The sequence below is a fragment of the Gossypium raimondii genome, chromosome 7 (genome assembly GCF_025698545.1).
Source record: "Gossypium raimondii isolate GPD5lz chromosome 7, ASM2569854v1, whole genome shotgun sequence".
Taxonomy (NCBI): Eukaryota; Viridiplantae; Streptophyta; class Magnoliopsida; order Malvales; family Malvaceae; genus Gossypium; species Gossypium raimondii.
In genome coordinates this window covers 19,685,696-19,707,157 of record NC_068571.1, presented here as the reverse complement: position 1 = coordinate 19,707,157, position 21,462 = coordinate 19,685,696, and the positions used below count along the sequence as shown (strand labels likewise).

Genomic DNA, 21,462 nt, shown 5'->3' with positions numbered 1-21,462 from the left:
CATGGTAAGTTCAAAATGATCTTAGTGAGTTCCCATGATGTTTACTTGCCCGCACATACAACTTGCGTGGAATATAAGAAACGCATAAGGACAACTAATACGTTAAACATTTCACGTAAGAATATAAGCAACAAGCATACAATACACTTCGCTCAAATAAACAGTTCACCTTCACTCTCTGCAAACATATGTGTTACGGTAAGTATAGTTGAATTTACCCAATGCAACCTATACAGGTGAAAGATCTTAGCGGAGTCATACTCTGCTAATACACACCAGACACATGCCTGTGGATTCATGTCCACGGATACATACCTGCAGACTCAGGTTTGTGGATTCATACCTACCCTCGTATATACAAATCTATTCTTAAAGATAATTCTTGCGGGCTTACGTCCGATGAATATTTCTCGTGCAATTGTGCTTGGACAACTTAGACTCCCAAACTCACACTATGCGAATTGTTAGTGCAGACTTATTTTCATTAATTTTCATATAACGGAGTCCCAGAAGACCGACTTAGCCTAGGAGCTTGAGGACAAGTCCTACAGACTATCTTAGATTGTATTATAGTCCTTATGGACTCATACTTGCAGTTGATCCGGTGAACTCATACTTGGATGGTAATCCAGGCGGACTCTTGTTTGAATAATGGTCTTAGCGGACTCACAACCACGGATTCTCTTTTAGAGAAACCCATTTGCGAATACATACTTAGTGAATTTGTACACGTAGATTCATTCTGGTGCAGACACATGCTTGTACACTTAAAGACAAGTCCTGGGGACTATCATAAACCTGTATATGTAAGGACAACTCCCAACGGATTGTCATAACTTGTGACTTGGAGACAAATCCCACCACAACGCCACTCATCTTTCAATTAACATCCTTCCACAACACTGAAACTTCTCTTTCAATTAAAATCTTGCCACAACGCTGATACTTCTTTCAATTAACGTCCCGCCACAACACCGATACTTCATGTAACACCCCTCGCCCAATCTGATCGCTGGATCCAAGTTTCAGGATGCTACTACAATTATCTGAACATTCACACGCAAATCATAACATTGAATTCAATTTAAATCAACAAGTTGTCACTACAACAAAACAGGTTTTTAGCGGCATTTTTTTGGCCCTTTAAGCGTCGCTATAATTTTGCGGCGTTTATGTGGACAAATGCCGCTATAGAATATGATCTTTAGCGGCGCTTTTTTTACAAACACCGCTAAAAAGCATGACCTTTAGCGACGCTTTTCTTAAAAACGCAGCTAAAAAACATGACCTTCAGCGGCACTTCTCTCGAAAACGCAGCTAAAGAACATGTGCTAAAAAATATAACCTTCAGCGGCGTTTTTGGGTGAAAAATAAAAAAAAATCAAAATATCATAAAAACGCCACAAATCCATTCCTATCCCTTTACCTGCTTTAAGCAAATCCTTTAGAAATGTTGTTATTATTACATACATCACTCCATTCTTTGGTTAGAGAATGTAGCAGAAGTGGAATTCCACCAATTTAGAAATGCATAATTTAATTTGAAGACGTATTAAAATGGAAATTCATGAACAAGAAGATCAATGTTTTTCACTATATCTCATGTAGCGAGTCAAAATGCCTTTGATTACATAAGATTCCTTTAAAATTAAAAAAAATTCAAACTAGTTCATATCAACTTGCTCATATTGTATGTATGACTTGCAGATCAACACCTTATTTGAACTTACAATTCTAGGAAAGCATAAAATGTAGTTCCATGAGCATGCATTTAAAGTGGCAAAAAAAAATTATTGATTACATTGATAGTCTAAGCTCCAAATCTAGCTCTTGTGTGTCACTTGATTCTGAATTCTGACTGCTCGATCCCAATGAGTTGCTGCGATGTTTCTTGCTCCTTGAATGTGAATCCTATAAGAATGTAAGGAACTAAAACAAGTCAAATTTTAAAACACAATCATCACATGGCACATAAACTAAAAAAAGGAAGGGACTTGTGTGTAGCAACCTCAACATATAGGTTTAGAAGTTCTGGTCATGTAGGTTCAAAAAATAAACAAAATAAAGCATAAGGCACCTCTGGCATAGACATTTATATCCAAATACGCACTACATTTGAATATTAGACATGGATACTAAATGAAGAGTCTAAATAACATTGGGACGGACAATAATATGATAGAATGGGGAAAGGGAAAAAAGAAGAATTAAGGGGATTTTATCCTACCCTATCTGCAAAGTTGGATTGCATTCCAATGGCTGAAACAACCCCATAGATTAAGCCTACTGGTTAGTGAATGCTACACTTTGCTCACCACCTTCCCATGATATTCGGAGCTGGTTTCTGGCACTAATTTCTTCAAGCTATAAAACACAAGAAAAGGTAGTCAGCCGATTATGGGAATTTAGGTATCAAACCTTCAATAAAATGCTATACTAAAGTTTTGTGGCCCCAAAGAGAGGCAAGTAACTAAAATGACCCAAACCAACCTCCAAGCAACTTGATATCAGCTTGTGGTTGACTCCTCTAGAAATGCTTACTTAGGGTTGGTTACTCAGCCGTATCAAATTTGGATTATTAAAAAGATTATTGGAACCCCCCCAATTATCTGCTGTTAATGAAGATAAAGAACATTTGTCAAAAACTATTGATAAATGTTATAATAAATTTGATCATTATCAAGTCCAAACAGGAATTGATTTATTATCACAAGCCCATTATCTTCTCCATGATGATGTTTATAAATTATGGACGGATGGAAGGAGGATATTGGCATTTCCCAATGGAAACATCCAGGAGGAAAGAGATGAAGAATCTGTGAAGCTGTTAAAAAAGATTGTTGAAATGGAGATAGAAGAATTTCCATCTCATATTACAGAAAAAATCAAAAATATATGGGAGACTTGGAACTCACCACCAAGACTTTCATCAGATTCTTTACATTTGGACGAGATTGAAGAAATGAATCTCAATAATATGCAAGAAGGTTGAAGTCAACAAAGATGGCAACCTGAAAGAAAGGCAATCCACATACCAACAAAAAAGTTTGGCAACGTGGATATCATGATGACATAAGCCATGATGGAAGCAACCATGAAGGCTAATCAATGACACCCAGATGCAGAAAAAAAGTCTTGCAACGTGGAAGATTTCATCAAACCAATGATGATGCAAGCAATGATAAAAGCTACCATAACACAAGCAAATGATGGAAGCGGTCATTAATTCAAGCATGCAACGTGGAAACAACCATGACCATGCAATTAAAATTACAAGAAGACAAATGAGACGTGGAAGCAGCCACATCCATTTAAAGCCGAATCCTTATCAGAAACACTGTTCGGGATTCAAAATACAATTGTATAGAATTTTTAATATCCTTTATAAATAGGGAGGAAATTTCAATTGTATAGGCATCGTTTGTTTATAGTTTACTCTTTAGTTTTCTACTTTGTAAACCTTTTCTTTTTTGTTAATAAAAGAGTCTATATTCCCTTCCGCTCATACTCTCTAAGTCCCTTCTCCCCCCAGAATTGGTATCAGAGGTGCTGGTGTAACGACTTTCTGGAGAAATAATATCGTAATATTCATTGTAAGTTTTTGTCTTTGATTTACATTTCTGTTTGTTTCACTGTTGTTTGTTTCAAAACTCATATATCTGTTATTATGTCTTCTTGTTGCCGTTGAGTCCAGGGAGGACGTTAGGCGTTGTGTGAAGACGATATAGATAATAGACGGTCTTAGGTACCCGAGACAAACATTATGGAGCAAATCGAGTGTCAGTTTAAAGATAAAACTTGTAATCATATTACGCATATAGACTCTAGAAATGAAAACAACATTTCATCTCTGAGTAAGGGTATAAATAGTCATGTTGATATTACTTCTTTTTATTTTTCTAAGTTATGTAAAAAGATCAGTAAAGTAGAAGAAAAGATAAATAAATTAGGAGATATAAAAATTTAGACTTAAACCATGAGTCTAAAGAAATATTAACTAATATTAATAATAAATTAAAACAAGTTTTTAATAATAATCTTGAATTTGATGTAGATCTAGGTCCTTTATATTATGGCAATGGTAAGGATAATATTTTAGTTTTATCTAAAGAAGAAAATACTTATTCGATGAGTCATCATCGCAATTAAAAATTATAAAAAACATAAAAAACGTAAAAAGATGATAAACAAAGAATATGATTTCCAATCCTATAAAACCCTTATAGAACATTGGAAAGAAAAATTTACTACTACTAATGATCAACTAGAAAGAGTTGAATATATAAAATTAATTGAAGAACTTTATGAAAACATAAAGATCCTTTTAGTATGTTTAATTATCATTATATGTTAAAATATGATGATAGTAGCAATTCAAGTAATTCTGAAAAAACAGAATTATTTAAGAAACAATCTGATGAAGAAAAAACTTCAATAGATCAGGATGAAGACATAAAAGTCTCAACTTATAATTCTGATGAAGAAACCACTTTATCTGAAGATGTAGACGAAGAAATAAATATTCCTGAACCAATGGATACTGAACCAACAGATCCTTATGGAAAAAGAAAAATAGAGTCAGATAGTCAAACAGATGATTATCTTAGGTCTTTAAATAAACAGATGAAATTTTGGTAATAAAACCGATAATATAGCAACTAATGAAGTAAAACCTGAATATCCAGGAGAAACTTCTAATCAACCTGCTCAACAAAGAATAGATGATTTAAATAAAAGAAATGTGGCCGAAGGAGGAATTTATTTAGATCTGACTAATACTCCTATTTCAAATTATGAAAAAAACTATTGATGATTGGGCACAATCTATGACTATTGTTGTAAACAGCAACACGTGGTCAAAAGAAAATTTTTTAAATTACTTTGTTGGAACATTTCAAGGAGATGTTCTACAATTTCTTAGACATTGGGAAGAGTCTGAGAAGGTAAAGAACAAAAGGGGCAATTAATCAACCAGATAGGAACCCCTAAGGATCTTTTAAAAGGATTAACCTTAATTCTAAAAATAGAATTTTGTGGATATTTTGATAAAAAAGATCAAGATAGTACATCTAGTTACATCCTTTCTAAGATTAAATTATGTGATATTAGACATTTAGAAGATTTTTCTAAAAAATTTCTTCATGAATATCAAAAGTTAAAAAATGAAAATATAGAATTTTGGAAAAACTAATATTTTTATAAATTACCCCTACCCTGGGATGAGATATGTATAAACAAATATGTCTTATTTAGAGAAGCACAGTAAAACATCTGGACTTCCAGCAGAAAATTTGGATACTATAGGCAATAGGATAAACTTTGCACGTGAAAGAATAACTTTACATTGTTTGCAAAGTAAAACTGCTAAACAAGTCAAACATAAATTAAGTGATAAATATTGTAATAAAATACTAGAAAATGAATGCAAATTTGGATGTAAACAAATATATCCTAAAAAGCGTAAAAATATAAATTAAGAAAATAGAAACCGTAATAAAAAATTTTCGGTAATAATAAAATAGTGGTTAGGAAAAGACTTCTAAACCAAATAAACAAATTTGTAAATGTTTTATTTGTGATGAAGAAGGTCATATAGCTAGCAATTGTCCTAACAAAGGAAAAATGCTAGAAAAATGATAAAAAGTCTTGAAAACAAGATTTAGAAATATGTTTTCAAAAGGAAATAAATCTGAAGAAATATTATATGAGTTAGTTTCGAAAATGATTCGATAATAACGATGAATATATATTTATGTTTAATATAGAATATATGTCATCAAGCAATAAATTGTATTTTAAAACAATTGTATAACAAATACAAATGAAAATTTAGTTTTATCCTCTAGTTCTCAACCGAAGAAGAAGATAATATTAGTTCAAATAGTACACCAATAGGAATTAAAACTGTTCAAATTCCTATATTTCCTCTCGAACCTAGTAATAATTCTAGAAAAACTAGAATGGAAGAAATTCAAACTTCAACAATTGATAAAAAGTCAAAAGTTGGAATAAATATCAAAGTTACATTTCAATTTAGAAAATATAAAAATATTCTCTAAATGCCTTGATTGATCTTGGAGCTACAATCAGAAGTTGCAGAGAAAATGCGATTCTGTGAGAAAATGGGAATTAATGAAAAACCCATAAAAATAATGAGAATAGATGGTAGTAAAACTATTATAAAACATAAAGCTAAAAATATACCAATCTACATAAACAATGTTAGATTTGTGATTCCTAAAATAGTATGTTTTCCTAACATGAAGGAGATATATTATTAGGTAATAATTTTATATGTAAGTATTTACCTTTTACTATTGATAAACATTCTATTTGGTTATCAGTAAAAAAGATTTTTAGAAATACCTCTTGATAATAATAATAAGATTGTGTGTAATAAAAATTTTACACCAATTAAACTACTAGATAATTAATAATTATTATTAATGATTGTTGATTATCTTAGCAGGTTCTATGGATAGAAGTAAACAGCCTCTAAACGAAATAGTCAGTGAATGGACTACTGTTCACAAAAAACTCAACAAAGGGAAAGCAGTATCAAACTCCAAAAAAGGATTTGTACCTGCACAAATACCATTTTATCCTAATCAAGGATATTATGTGTCATATCCAATGGTAAACCAACCACTTGGACCAAATGTTTTAAAATATCCAATGGTAAACCAACCAGTTGGAACATCTTTTTCAAACATGGGTATCAATCACTAATGTTTCAATATATGAATTTAGCATCACAAACCAGTTATGCTGAAATCATCAAAAGTTCAGAAAATTTGTTGAAAAAACAACAAATTGAAGAAGAAAAAGATCTTTCAAAAATAAAAGATTTTTATAATCCTGGTTTATCACCAGAAAATTATGATTTTATAAACGAGATATGGAAAACCCATATTTCTAATCAAAGAGCCAATTTCAGAAGAGCTCTTACCAGATATTCATTATTTTTAGTTGAAAAAACAACTAAAGAAAATGAAGTGAAGATTTATTATTAAAATCTATTTTATATAGAGATTCGGATGAATTCCAACTCTTTGTTATGGATATTAAGGAGATAAACAATCTTATTGATATTATTCAATATTTTATTCATAAAGAGAAAAACAACTTTATTATGAATAAAGTATTTAGAATATGTATGTTTAATAAAGCTAGGAAATTTTTACCGGTAGAAATATTCACAAAATAAATGAAATAATTTGCGACAAAGAAATTTAATTTCAAAAAGCTTTTTCGAATATTTTCTACAAGCATATGTTTTAATGATTATTTAGATAATGAATTTCCTACTTTAAAATACAGATTAGATCATGAACCATTTGATATAACCAATATTGAATGGGGTTTTACTAAAGAAATAGTTGTGCAAAATCTCTTTTCATCTTTTAAAAGATTTTCCACTATTGTAAAGACAGTTTACAAAACATCATAAACAATGATGATTTTGATTACTATTTTATATTGAAATTAGTAGTCTAATTGGTATAGTGAACAAGAAAAATTTTATCAGTAGTATCAAATTTGGATTATTAAAAGATGATTGGAACCCCCAATTATCTCGCTTGTTGATATGACTTCTTTTATTTTTCTAAGTTATGTAAAAGGTCAATAAAGTAGAAGAAAAGATAAATAATTTAGGATTTATAAAAATTTAGACTTAAACCATGAGTCTAAAGAAATATTAACTAATATTAATAATAAATTAGAACAAGTTTTTAATAATAATATTGAGTCCGATGTAGATCTAGGTCATTTATATTATGGTAATGGTAAAGAAAATATTTTAGTTTTATCTCAAGAAGAAAACACTTCGATGAGTCATCTCTGTTAAAAATTATAAAAACATAAAAAACGTAAAAAGATGCTAAACAAAAGAATATGATTTCTAGTCCTATAAAACCCTTATAGAACATTGGAAAGAAAAATTGACTACTACTAATGATCAACTAGAAAGAGTTGAAAATTTAAAATTAATTTAAGAACTTTATGAAAAACATAAATATCTTTTTAGTATGTTTAATTATCATTATATGTTAAAATATGATGATAGTAGCAGTTCAAGTAATTCTGAAAAAACAGAATTATTTAAGAAACAATCTGATGAAGAAAAAACTTCAACCGATCAGGACGAAGACATAAAAGTCTCAACTTATAATTCTGATGAAGAAACCACTTCATCTGAAGATGTAGACGAAGAAATAAATATTCCTGAACCAATGGACACTGAACCAACAGATCCTTATGGAAAAAGAAAAATTGAGTCAGATATTCAAACAAATGATTATCTGATTAAAGATTTAGGTAAAGTTCAATATACAACCAGTATGTTGACTAGTAATATAAAAAAATTTAACTATTGATGAGAAAGATCCTAAAAATATAAGAGAATTTATTAATAGAACTTTACTAGGACAGTTAGGTGTAAAACCTAATACTTATCATAGGCATAAAAAGAAAAATATAATAAACAAGTCAAAGGAAACTAGAAAATAAAAATTTTCTGGTCATATTAAGAGTCAGTTTATAGAAGAAAAACTTCTAAAGAACTTAAAGATATTTTAGATATTAAGATAGGTCATATAATCAAAAACTTTTCTAACAAAAGAAAAGAAGTTAGAAAAAGAATTAATAGTCTTGAAAAACAAGATTTGGAAATAAGTTATAAAAAGGAAATAAATCCTTATAAAATTGAATCGATAAAAATGAAAAATATTTTTGTTAGAAAATTCTAGAAATACTAGAATTGAAAAATTAAAACAGTTCTTGACAAATAAAAATTGGGAAAAATGATATAATCACATTTTCAAATTTTCAAGCTAAGAAATATTATACTTATATTGAAATCACATTTCAGTTTAGAGAATATAAAAAATATTCTTTACACGCTTTGCTTGACTTTGGAGCTACAACAAGTAGTTGCAGAAAAATGCTATTCTTATAGAAAAATAGGAATTAATGAAAAATCCTATTAATGCAATTGGAATAGATGGTAATGAAACTATAATCCAATATAAGGCAAGAAATATACCAATCTACATAAACAATGTTAAATTTGTAATTCCTAAGATGTTATGTTTCTCCGAAATGCATGGAGATATATTACTAGAAAATAATTTTATATATCATCATCTACCATTTTCAATAGATAAAAATTTGGTTACTTTGTCTCAGAGAAAAATTCTCTGTGGAAATACCATGGTAGAAAACCATAAGTTTGTGTGTAATAAAACTTTACACCAACTAGAAAAGAACAAATTAAACAATTAGAAACAAATCATTGGTTGTTTAAAATATTAGAAAACAATTTTAGTGATGAACCACTAAAGTTATGGAAAAATAGTCCAAGATATTGTGAAATAAAATTAAATAATCCTAATAAAATAATTAGGTTAAGCCTATGATCTATGCTAAACAAGATATGGATGAGTTTGATGTTCAAATAAATGAACTATTAGAAAAGGATTAATAGAAAAAACTAATAGTCCTCATTCAAGTCCCGCTTTTATGGTAATAAATCATCTGAAATTAAAAGAGGAAAAGCTAGGATGGTTATTAATTATAAGAGATTAAATCAAAACACTATTTTTGATGGATATTTTATCCCAAAAAAAGAAGTATTGATCAATCAGGCTAAACAAGCCAAATATTTTAGTAAATTTGATTGTAAATCGGGATTCTGACAAATCATGCTAACCGATGAGTCAAAATCTTTAACTGCTTTTAGTGCCCCTAATGGTCATTATCAATAAAGGATAATGCCATTTGAATTATGCAATGCTCCACAAATCTTTCAAAGATGGATGGATTCCATCTTTAATAAGTATAAAAGTTTTGTGTAGTATATATAGATGATATTCTAGTCTTTTCGAAACACTAGAAAAGCATAGAAAACATCTAAATATTATTTCTCAAAATTCCTAAAACATGGAATTATATTAAGCCCTAAAAAATAGAGCTAGAAAAATGGAAATAGAATTTTAGGTTTAAAGTTATCTACAGATGGTCTTAAACTCCAAGATCATATTATTGTAAAAATAAAAGAATTTCTGAAAAATAGAAGATAAAAACATCTTCAACAATTTTTAGGAATTGTTAATTATGGGAGAAACTTTTTTCCAAAATTATCTGAAAAATAGGTATATTATATGGAAAATTAAAAAGAATATTTCTTTTTTTGGTCTAAACAAGATGCGAAATTATAAAAATATAAAAGCGAAATAACTTACAATCTAAAAGTTTATTTACCTAAAAAGGTGATAAACTAATTTTAGAAACCGATGCATCACAATGTTATTGGGGATGTATTCTAAAAGCTAAAACAATTAATAATAATGAAGAATTAATATGTGGATATAATTCAGAAAATTTAAGCCTAATGAGGTTAATTATATTATTTATGAAAAAGAACTTTTAGCTATTAAAAAAGGAATAAAAACTTTCATTATTTATTTAGCACCTAAAAGGTTCATCATAAGAACTGATAACCATGCAGTTAAACAGTTTTTAACTAACAACAGTTTGGAAACTGTACCAAGAAGAATTAGGTGGTAGAATGATTTATGCACTTTTAATTTTGAAGTTATTTATATAAAAAGTGATGAAAGTCTTCTTGCTGATTATCTTAGCAGGCCTCATGGATAGAGGTAAACAGCCTCTAAAAGAAATAGTCGGTGAATGGACTACTATTCACAAAAAACCCAACAAAGGGAAAGCAGAAGCAAACTCCAAAAAAAGATTTGTACCTGCACAAATATCATTTTATCCTAATCAAGGATATTATGTATCATATCCAATGGTAAACCAATCACTTGGACCAAATGTTTTAAAATATCCAATGGTAAACCAACCAGTTGGAACCTCTTTTTCAAACATGGTGTATCAATCACCAATGTCTCAAGATATGAATTTGGCATCACAAACCAGTTATGCTGAAATCATCAAAAGTTCAGAAAATTTGTTGAAAAACAACAAATTAAAGAAAAAAAAGATCTTTCAAAAATAAAAGATTTTTATAATCCTGGTTTATCACCGAAAATTATGATTTTATAAGCGAGATATGGAAAACCCATATTTCTAATCAAAGAGCCAATTTCGGAAGAGCTCTTACGATTTTCATTATTTTAGTTGAAAAACGACTAAAGAAAATGAAGTGAAGATTTATTATTAAAATCTATTTTATATAGAGAATGGGATGAATTCTAATTAGAATTCATGGATATTGAGGAGATAAACAATCTTCTTAATATTTTTAATATTTTATTCATAAAGGAAAAACCAGTCCTATCGTGAATAAGGTATTTAGAATCATTTATATAACAAATCTAGACAGATTTTACCAATGAAAATATTCAACAAAATTAATGGACTTATCTGTAATCATGATTAAATTCCAAAAGCTTTTTCGAATATTTTCTACAATCTTATGTTTTTACTAATTTTATTGGTAAAATTTATCCAACTATAAAATTTAGATTGGATCATGAACCATTCGATATAACAAGTATTGAATGGGGTTTTGTTAGAGAAATAGTAATACAAAATTTCTCTTTTCACCTTTTAATGGATTTTCCAGCAATAGTAAAATCTTTTTTACAATCCATCATAAACAATGATGATTTTTTCTATTACTTTTATATCCAAATTAGTACTCTTATTGGTATTCCTGAAAAAGAAAATTTTTTTCAGCCATATCAAATTTGATATATTCATACTATGATCGACAGCCCTTGATTATCAGCCTTAAATGAAGATAAGGAACACTTGGCAACAACAATTGACAAGTGTCAGAAAGATTTTAGCTATTATCAAATCCAAATTGGAATTGATTTAATGGCTAAGCAAGATATCTTCTTCAAGAAAGAAATTATCGACTTAGAACTGATGGAAGAATAATAATGGCGTACTATTCAAGAATTAGTGATAAAGATGAAGAATCCATTTGTCTACTAAAAAAGATAGCAGAAATGGATATAGAAGATTTCCCATCTCATATTTTGCAACAAATCAAAAATATATGGGAAAATTGTCATCAAGATATATCTACAATTCATCACTAGGGATGATGTCAACAAAGATGGCAACCTGAAAGAAAGGCAATCCACATACCAACAAAAAAGTTTGGCAACGTGGATATCATGATGATAGTTGAAAAAACAGAATTATTTAAGAAACAATCTGATGAAGAAAAAACTTCAACAAATCAAGATGAAGACATAAAAGTCTCAACTTATAATTCTAATGAAGAAACCACTTCATCTGAAGATATAGACGAAGAAATAAATATTCTTGAACCAATGGATACTGAACCAACAGATCCTTATGGAAAAAGAAAAATTAAGTCACATATTCAAACAAATGATTATCTGATTAAAGATTTAAGTAAAGTTCAATATACAACCAATATGTTGACCAGTAATATAAAAAATTTCACTATTGATGGGAAAGATCCTAAAAATAAAAGAAAATTTATTAATAGAACTTTACTAGGACGGTTAGGTGTAAAACTTAATACTCATCATAGGCATAAAAAGAAAAATATAATAAACAAGTCAAAGAGAAACTAAAAATAAAAATTTTCTGGTCATATTAAGAATCAGTTTTCTAGAAGAAAAACTTCTAAAGAATTTAAAAATATTTTAGATATTAAGATAGGACATATAGTCAAAAACTTTTCTAACAGAAGAAAAGAAGTTGAAAAGAATTAATAGTCTTGAAAAACAAGATTTAGAAATAAGTTATAAAAGGAAATTAATCCTTATAAAATTGAATCCGATAAAAATGAAAAATATTTTTATTAAAAATTCTAGAAATATTAGAATTGAAAAATTAAAATCGTTCTTCAACAAATAAAAATTGGGAAAATGATATAATCATATTTTCAAATTTTAAGCTAAAAATATTATACTTATATTAAAATCACATTTTAATTTAGAGAATATAAAAAATATTCTTTACACACTTCGCCTGACACTGGAACTACAAGAAGTAAAATTTTATCAGCCGTATACCGTAATTTGTTACTTGATTAGATAAGCTATGTCACTGCAGCTTGAGTTTTGTCCTTTCAAACTCACATATCATATACAGTCAAAAAGTTGATGAACAAAAGGCTATTACTTTTACTACTTAAGATATTGACTTTACCTTTATTGACAAAGCCCTCTTAGTTTCCATTAGCATTTGTTCCTGCATTTAAAAGCCGGTTAGTATTTTAGAACATAGAAAAACTTTAGCAGTATTTTTTTTCTTTTTTGTTACCCAAAATTCAGTTTATTACCTTATTCTGAAGTTCAGAAAGCTGGTCAAGCATATATTGGGTCTGCAAAAGAAGATTGAAATAAAACAAAGTGCTAGAATTTGTGAAAGTTGAAAATATTAGGAGCTAAAAGAGAAATCAAGAAAGAGGTGGATTGACAAGTTAGTTATACCATAAAATTACTACAGGTATGATTAATCTTTTCATGGAAAAAAATACCCACTATAACTGCTCTATGATATCTCTTAAAGCCTAACAAAATGGATTATGATTTTGCTTCCACTAGTAGATATAACTTGCTGTTAAGTTTCATCTTCTCCTGGAAACCTCTAATCCATAAGGATTTAAATGGCAAATTCAACCAAAAACTCATCTACAACCACAATCTAAATCCTTAATTCATGTGTACTTATCATCTAAATTAGTACATGAATGCTATGACCAGTAAAAAGATTGAGGCTGCAAGCTTTAGGGTTTTTCTTAATAGTTGAAATGGGAAGAGGAAACCCACCGACAAGAAAAGGTATTAAACTGACCAAAACAGTATAGCCTACTTTCACATTTTTTTTTATCCTGGTTTAATATTGAATTTTATCCTCTATTTTAATAAAATTTAAAAGTTAATCCCTATAATTTGTCAAAATTTGATCATCATACTTTATAAAAATTGAAAAATTAGTCCAATTGGATAACATTGTTAAATAGCTAATATGAAAATTAGTAATTTTCAATTTATATCAACTGTCTAATAATTTATAGGCAATAAATTAGCAACGGTTAATAATTTAAATTTATATGTTTACCAACTAAATCAAATTTAAATAAATTAGAAAAAAGGACTAATTTTTCAGTATTATTAAAGTAGAAACGAAATTATTCTAATAAAGATGTTATTATATAGTACTGTTTCCCTAATTCCTCTAGCCACTTCTAATATTATTTGTGGTTAATGAGCTTCAAGAGACAGTTTTAACCCCTCCATTAGATTTTAAGCAAAGCTAATAATAATAAATTGTAATTTAAATAAATTACTGATGAAGAAAAACTCTTCTAAAAAGAACACAACTTTTGTAAAAGATAGATTTGCTGACAAGTTGGGTCTGGTTAAATTGGATGGGATTAAATCAGAAAAAAAGTTTATTTACCATAACATTCTAGTTTCATATTTATTCCTAGCTATCTTAAAAATTCAGAATATAACAGATGTGCAACAAATGATAAAAAATAAATATACTATGCTGAACAATTGTATGAAATTCTCACTTGTATAAACTCAAACATATCAAAGATATATGTAAGCAGTAATCAAAACTTACCCTTGGTGGAGCGGACATGTTTCAAGGATGACTCTAGTTGATGCTCAAGCTCCTTTGAGTTCAATGGACCCAAGTCTTCACCAAGGAGATTCCTGTTGAATCAAAGGACCAAACCAGATAGCACATAAAATTGCTCTTATTCAAATACTTTTAGTAATTACAATCAAATTAATATACACTTCTAAATGGACTAATAGCCTATCAAATTAATATGGAAGTCCAAAGCTATGGTATGGTTGTAAGACTAAACACCTCTGAGTTCGATTTAGTTCCTCATATCTAGCTTTCAGTTTTAGGTACTGTAATAACCCAAATTCGCCCGGCCCAAATTAAATAATAAATACAAAAAACAAATAAAAATTAAAAGTCCATGTTTAAAGTCCATTTACATCCAGCCTAATAATAACTAACCCGTTTAGCCCAAGACCCAACTACAATATGACCCAAACTGTTTTAACCTAAACTATCCAAATTTAACAGACCCTAAACCCAACTTTCTAAACTCGGATCTCTCAAGCCCAAAACTCGGCCCAAATCAATGGAGCACCCTAGAGGCTTCTAGGGTTTTCACCAGCGCCGCAGCCACCGAAGCCACCCTCCTCGCGTGCCAAGCCACTCCCCACGCATGCAGCGCCTCCACGCCACGTTGGCCTCCGTACCACCAGCTAGACTCCTCCGTACCTGCACAAAAGCAGACAAACAAAAAAACAAGCAGAAAATGGCAGCAAAGAAAAAAGAAAAAAAGGATATTAGTTGTATTTTGGATTCATTTTTTTTATCTTTATCTTCGGCTATAAAGCCATTTTCCAAATTTTGTAAACGTTACACACGCATTTGATATTCATTACGAATACAAAAATCAGAGAAAAAGGTGATTTCCCCAGTTTTCCTCCTGTTTTGATTTCAGTTTTCCTTTTCTTTTCTGCATTCAATCGTTAGATTTTTAGGCAAGAAAGTAATAAAGAAAAGAGGAAAGCGTACCTGACGTTAGGATTTCGGCCTCCTTCATCGTCATCGGAGAGCAGGTCGGAATCGGAGACTATTCGTCTGCCTTTAGTACGCAGAACGGCGCAGAGTCTCCCTTAGATTAGGTTTTTTCTTTTTACTAAAATGATAGGTGTTAAGGTTTTCTTAGTTTTAAGAGCAAGAATCAAAACGTCGCCGTTCAGAGCCAATACAATGGCATTGAAACGGCGTCGTTTCGAAGACCCAATCCGAGCGGTGACCCGATCCGGGAAGGATTCGCGCTCCATGGATCGTTTGGTTTATTTATTCACCAAGCCCCTCTTAGTTTTGATTAGTCTCAATTTGGTTACTTTAGTTTTTTTTTTAAAAATTTATACTGCGTATTTAACTTTGTTTGCATGTCGATCCAAGGTTAAGCGACACCGTTTTACACCTGATTGCTATTATGCTATTGTTTGCATGAAATTGCTGATTGAGTCCCTTAAGATTAAAAAAGATTTCATGTTGGTACAAATTTAGTTTTTTTTTTAAAATTCAATAATATTTGTAAATGCAAATTAACCATACTTACATGTATTATAAAACTTAATACTGTATTTAATTTTAATAGTATCTAATTTTATTATAGTTTAAAATATAACAAATCATTATTTTAACTTGTATTTTATGTCTTAAATTCGTTGCACTAATACTTGGGGTTTATTGTTTTCTTTTATTTTTTTATCATTCTAAGTTTTACTTAAAACTTTGATTTAAAATCCATTAATTATTGTTTTCAATTATAAAAAGGTCTTTACATAATAAATTTTGATTTCAAAAGTTTTTTAATAAATCGATTTTATATTCATTATTTTTAATATTATTTTAATATTTAGCTTAATACTATTTTCGAATTTGCTTTTAATATATTTTTAGAAATGATACCTAAATTCCTTCAAATTATTATATTTAAATACGTTTTAAATTCACTAAATATTATTTCAATTTTTTATTATTATACTTTTTTAATTTGATATATTGTTATAAATTTCATAATTTATTAATACACATTGTGGTAGATTAAACATAATTATATATTTAGATGTTGTATAATGTGAGTAAAATTATTGTTGCTATTGTATTTGTATTTATTTATTGCTTATTTGGCTACATCTTAGTTTAGGTTTGAATTATCATTTATCGTTTTACATTACGTTTTTTAAAACTTTGCACCTTTATCATACTATTTCATATTAAAAAAGCCTAGCATTTATAATCTTCGAGAAAATTGAGCCCTAATGTATTGGGTTTTAATTTTCCTCATTGAATCCAAATAATCGAAATTTTTCTTTAATCAAGATATATAAAACTCACTCTCGGGAATTCGATAAGCCGTGTCCTAATGTATTGGATGTGATGCGTCAATTTCTCAAAATGTGGTTTTTAAAAAAATAAATAAATAAATAAGAGCAATATTCAATGCTCAGAACTTTGAAAAATCGTGCCCTAACGTATTGGGTTTCAATTTTTTTATCGGACTTAAAGCAATTGAATATCCTTTTAAATCTCATCACGCAAATTTTGAAAATCAAAAGACAAACTTATTCTCGAGGACTAAAAATGTCGTGCCCTAATGTATTGGGTGTGTCATTTTATTACTCTAAGATAAGGAGGTTTTTGGTATTCGCATCGATTTATCCATGCATCTTTTATGAAATTAATAAGAAAGAGAAAGAATCGTATTTTAAAGCTTTCCAAAGTTTTAACACTAAGACATAAAATGATCAATTCGGTACCATTTTTTTTAGGCGTTTCGAAGGTGCTAACCCTTCCTCGGGCGTAACCGACTTCCGAACCTGTTTTCTCAAAATTCGCAAACCTAAAATTATTTTCTAGGTGATCCGATCACACCTTAATAAAAGATCGATGGCGACTCTCATTTTTTATTTCCAAAGTCGATTCCCTTTTTTTTTCAAATTTAAAAATGGTTTGTTTTTTTCAAATTTAAAAATAGTTTCGACAGGTACTCCCTGTAGCTGCTCCATGGCAACAAAGATTCTTGCATAGAGCATGTTCACATATTCAATTCTCCACTATGCCATCTTCTCTTTTACTTGACATTCCCCAACATCAAACACGTTCAGTTTCTTCCCCCCCCCCCCTCACACACACACATCTTTATAAACATTGTTGTTATGGGATTTAATTTGTTAATTGTGTTTGGGGGGGAGATTCTTGTGTTTTTATTTTAATGAAGGTATATATTAAAAGGTGTTTTTAACGTCCCATCCATGGCCATGGGACCTTTTGGGGGGGGGGGGGTTAGAACAAAGTCTGAAACACTGCAATAAAACTGGCAAAAGATTGTGTCCTTCTCTGCAATAGTGCCATGATAATAACCACTCCTAACTTGTTCTCTCCTCCCCCATCTTCCATTTTTTGCTTTTCAATTTCTTTTTTTATTTTTTCAAGTACCAAATATAAAAGAAAATTAATAAAGCATGCGATTATGAGAGATTGAGATTATGTACTAAGTAAATATAAAGAGAATGATAAAAGCTTGAAGATGAAGAGGGATTAAAACAGGTAATTATAAAATACTGAATAAAATAATAATAATAATAATATGTTGAGTTGGAAGAAGAGTTTGGCAAAATGTAGGTTTGAAAGAAATTAATGCAAGTGGGAGAAAATATTGCAGCCTTTGCATTTGCATGCCACGTTTTAGTTGGACTTGGAATGACTCTCCAATATGGATCCTTTGATGATGAATTTATGATCATCATCACATGTTACTATGACTAACTTACAAAACCCTTAATTACTTCATCAGCTTGAGTTTTTTTCCCCTTGATCTCCTTGCAACAGTAAAAAGTGCAGTTTTTTTCGTTTGTCACAGAGAATTGGAAGTATATATATGTAAGAGATGAAGAGATGGATTATAGCATTAATTAGTGAAAAAAAATAAAAAAAAACCTGCAGTTAGCAACAATGTACTCATCAGAAACTTTCAGATCATATCATCATCATCATTCTACACTGATCGGCATTGATAATAATACCATAAACTAAATCAAAATCAGAATATTGAAAAAAACAATCCATTGGAAGTTAATATGAGCTCTATGCATGAGGTGAGAGATCATAAACAGTGTTTGAGAGACGCAAGGCCTAGAAATACCAATCCATCACGATGTTTGGTTATCACATTCTTTTTTACTTCTAAAATGAACAATTATTTTATAGGTACTCAGAAATTTGAAGGGAGTGTAAGTGCTGGCAGAGTATTTATTTCTTTTGCAGTTAGAAAAGTGAATCAGATATAAGCAGAAAGTAGCCAACTCTTGTGTCATAAGAAAGAAGAGTGGACTCCTAATTAGCATCCAACAACAAAAGCTCGTTATACTACGTGTTGTGCTTTTTTGAACATGATAAGTATATATTGTTACAGTCAGTACAATCTAATTCAATTCCATAACATGTGACCACTGACCAACACGCATCTATACCAGTGCATGATAATGAATAAACACAAGAAAACACAACATGAATGAATAAACATACAGCATAGAAGGTAGAAACATTGAACTCTGAATCTGGATGACTCAAAGGGAGAAGGTCAATTGAGATTCCAAGGACTCATCTATTTGATGGAAACTTGTCCAAGTTTTACCAATGTCAACTGGTCGGAATAAACACACAGAAAATAAGTACAATCTCCGCAAATAGACAAGTCCTTTAATAAACATATAGAAAATAAGTCCAATCCCTGCAAATAGATGTGGTATATTTTGCTAGTAAACCCAATTTACTAGTTGACGTTGGTATAGAAAATATAGCAAACTAGGAGTAGTTATCCCACATTGATGGAAACTATTGACCAACAAAGGCAGCTACTTGGTGTTCTATGTGCATTCCTACCTATTCTTTTGATTCCATGTGTGATTGTGGCAAAACCAAATTGAGATATACAAATGAAAATGCTTTTTATTTGAAAACTTACAGTGTTAAAGAAGCAAATTGCAACTTCATCATACGATCTACTAATGATTTGAGTCTTGAGTGATCCAGCAATACAGCTGACAGCGGCGTGGAAATGAGTTTCATCCTTTTGGTCATTCTGTCAATATTTAAAAATAAAAATTAAAAACCAACAGCTAGTCAGTACATTTCAAATAGAAAAAGAAGAAGAAAAACATGTTAATCAAAAAACATATCCATTGCGAAAAAGCTTAATTACGGTATTAATCCATGAAAGAAAAAAGAAAACCAATTACTGAAAAAACTGTAAAGAAAAGGAAATGGGTATCCTTTATCTGTTTTGATTGTACATAAAAACTTACACCAGGACATGTCGTGTTGAACATTTTCGGAGAAGCATCGACCAAGTAAACAACATACTCTTTGGAACTCTCACTTTGCTGCAAATATTGGATAAAAACAACACAATTACATCTCTCGTTTCTTAACCATGGAGAAGAATATAGAAGAAAAGAAAGAGAAAGAGAGGAAACCTATTTTGATAATGAAACTGTAAGTACCATAAGATTCAAACATTTTCAGAACTTTATAACACCTAAAGAAAAAATAGGAAGACAAACCTATTTTGTTCTGCTTGGACTTTGGCATCTTCGACGATTAAGGTTTGTCTAAAAGAAGAAGAAAAAACGCCAAAAAAGCGACTGCGTTGCTCTGCTTATGCAACTCCAAAAAGGGGTTTTCAATGTTACTCCGGTTCTAGATTTGTTAGGATTTTGAACTTTATATAGGGGCGGTTTTTATTTTTAAGGATAGAATCGGGTCTGGCTTTTATTTTTAACCAAAGTTAATGAATGCAATTAAAACGACGCGGTTTTAATAAAAGTAAAAAAATATTTGCGGCATTTATAGAAAAAACAACGCTATTATTTTACTTTTAGCGGTGTTTATGAGAATTAGTTAAGTGATTTTATAAAACATTTATTATTACTATTTTTTATAAATTGAATTTTTATAATAAAAAAACTGAGTACTTTCAAAATAAATATCGTATATTTTAATAAGTAACCAAATGATTAAATGGTCGTAATTAATTATTAAGTTAGAATTATTCAATGTAAGCAATCAATCTCTCACATATCAAATTTTTATTAAAGATTGAGACGTTAATCATGATTTTATATTATTCTTTTCCGATCTAATCTCTATTTTATTATAGATATTTCTTCCTAACTAAAATATAACTATTTTGCTAGATGTTCGATCCGAAATAATTTTAGTTTTTGTATTTAATTTTATTTGTTATCATTTGGTCCTATCCAAAATAGATAGTTTACCTATCCATATCTATATGTTACTTTTTTATTTATTTATCAATGTTTTTTAAATCTAATATTTAAATATATCAAATGGTTTAGATTAAATATTTTTAAATATAAAAGTATTAATTATAAAATTTTATCATTTAACAAATATCAAGTAAACCTTAACTCCTAAACCATTTAATATATATAAAGTTTATCTATTAAATTAATTATCTCTTGAATAATTTAAACTATAATCATAATTTTAATATATTAAAATTAATATTATCTCTTTTACAATTATATAAGAAATTATTTAATATCTAAATTAAAAAACACTAATTAATCTAAACCCTAAACCCCTAACCTCTATCCCTTAAACCCTAAATCATAAAACATAAACCCTAAACCCCTAACACTTAACCCCTAACCCTTAAATCTTAAACCCCAACCCTTAAACCATAAACAATAATCCCTAAACTCATGATCCATAAACCTTAAAATAGTAACTCTTAAACCTTAAACCTTAAACTATAAACCCTAAACCATAAACCCTAAACTGTAATGCTAATTAATTCAATATTTTAAAATTAATACTATCTCTTTTACGATTATATAAGAAATTATTTAATATATAAATTAAAAA

The 21,462-nt window shown here is 29.3% G+C and overlaps 2 long non-coding RNA genes across 6 annotated transcripts; both read right to left on the bottom strand.

The window, feature by feature from the left end:
• Positions 1-1,685: 1,685 nt before the first annotated feature.
• Positions 1,686-13,856, bottom strand: LOC105763333 (uncharacterized). The gene is made up of 4 exons (XR_008198009.1): positions 13,295-13,856; positions 13,162-13,203; positions 2,228-2,364; positions 1,686-1,911 (listed from the first exon to the last, which is right to left on the bottom strand). It is a non-coding gene; the product is annotated as an uncharacterized LOC105763333 (long non-coding RNA).
• Positions 13,857-18,111: 4,255 nt separating this feature from the next.
• Positions 18,112-20,273, bottom strand: LOC105799694 (uncharacterized). 5 transcript variants are annotated; one of them, XR_001135649.2, is made up of 4 exons: positions 20,136-20,273; positions 19,878-19,955; positions 19,538-19,654; positions 18,112-18,392 (listed from the first exon to the last, which is right to left on the bottom strand). It is a non-coding gene; the product is annotated as an uncharacterized LOC105799694 (long non-coding RNA). The 5 variants fall into 5 exon arrangements; XR_001135645.2 differs by lacking the exon at positions 18,112-18,392 and adding an exon at positions 18,492-18,510; XR_001135644.2 differs by lacking the exon at positions 18,112-18,392 and adding an exon at positions 18,838-19,303.
• Between the last annotated feature and the right edge of the window lie 1,189 nt (positions 20,274-21,462).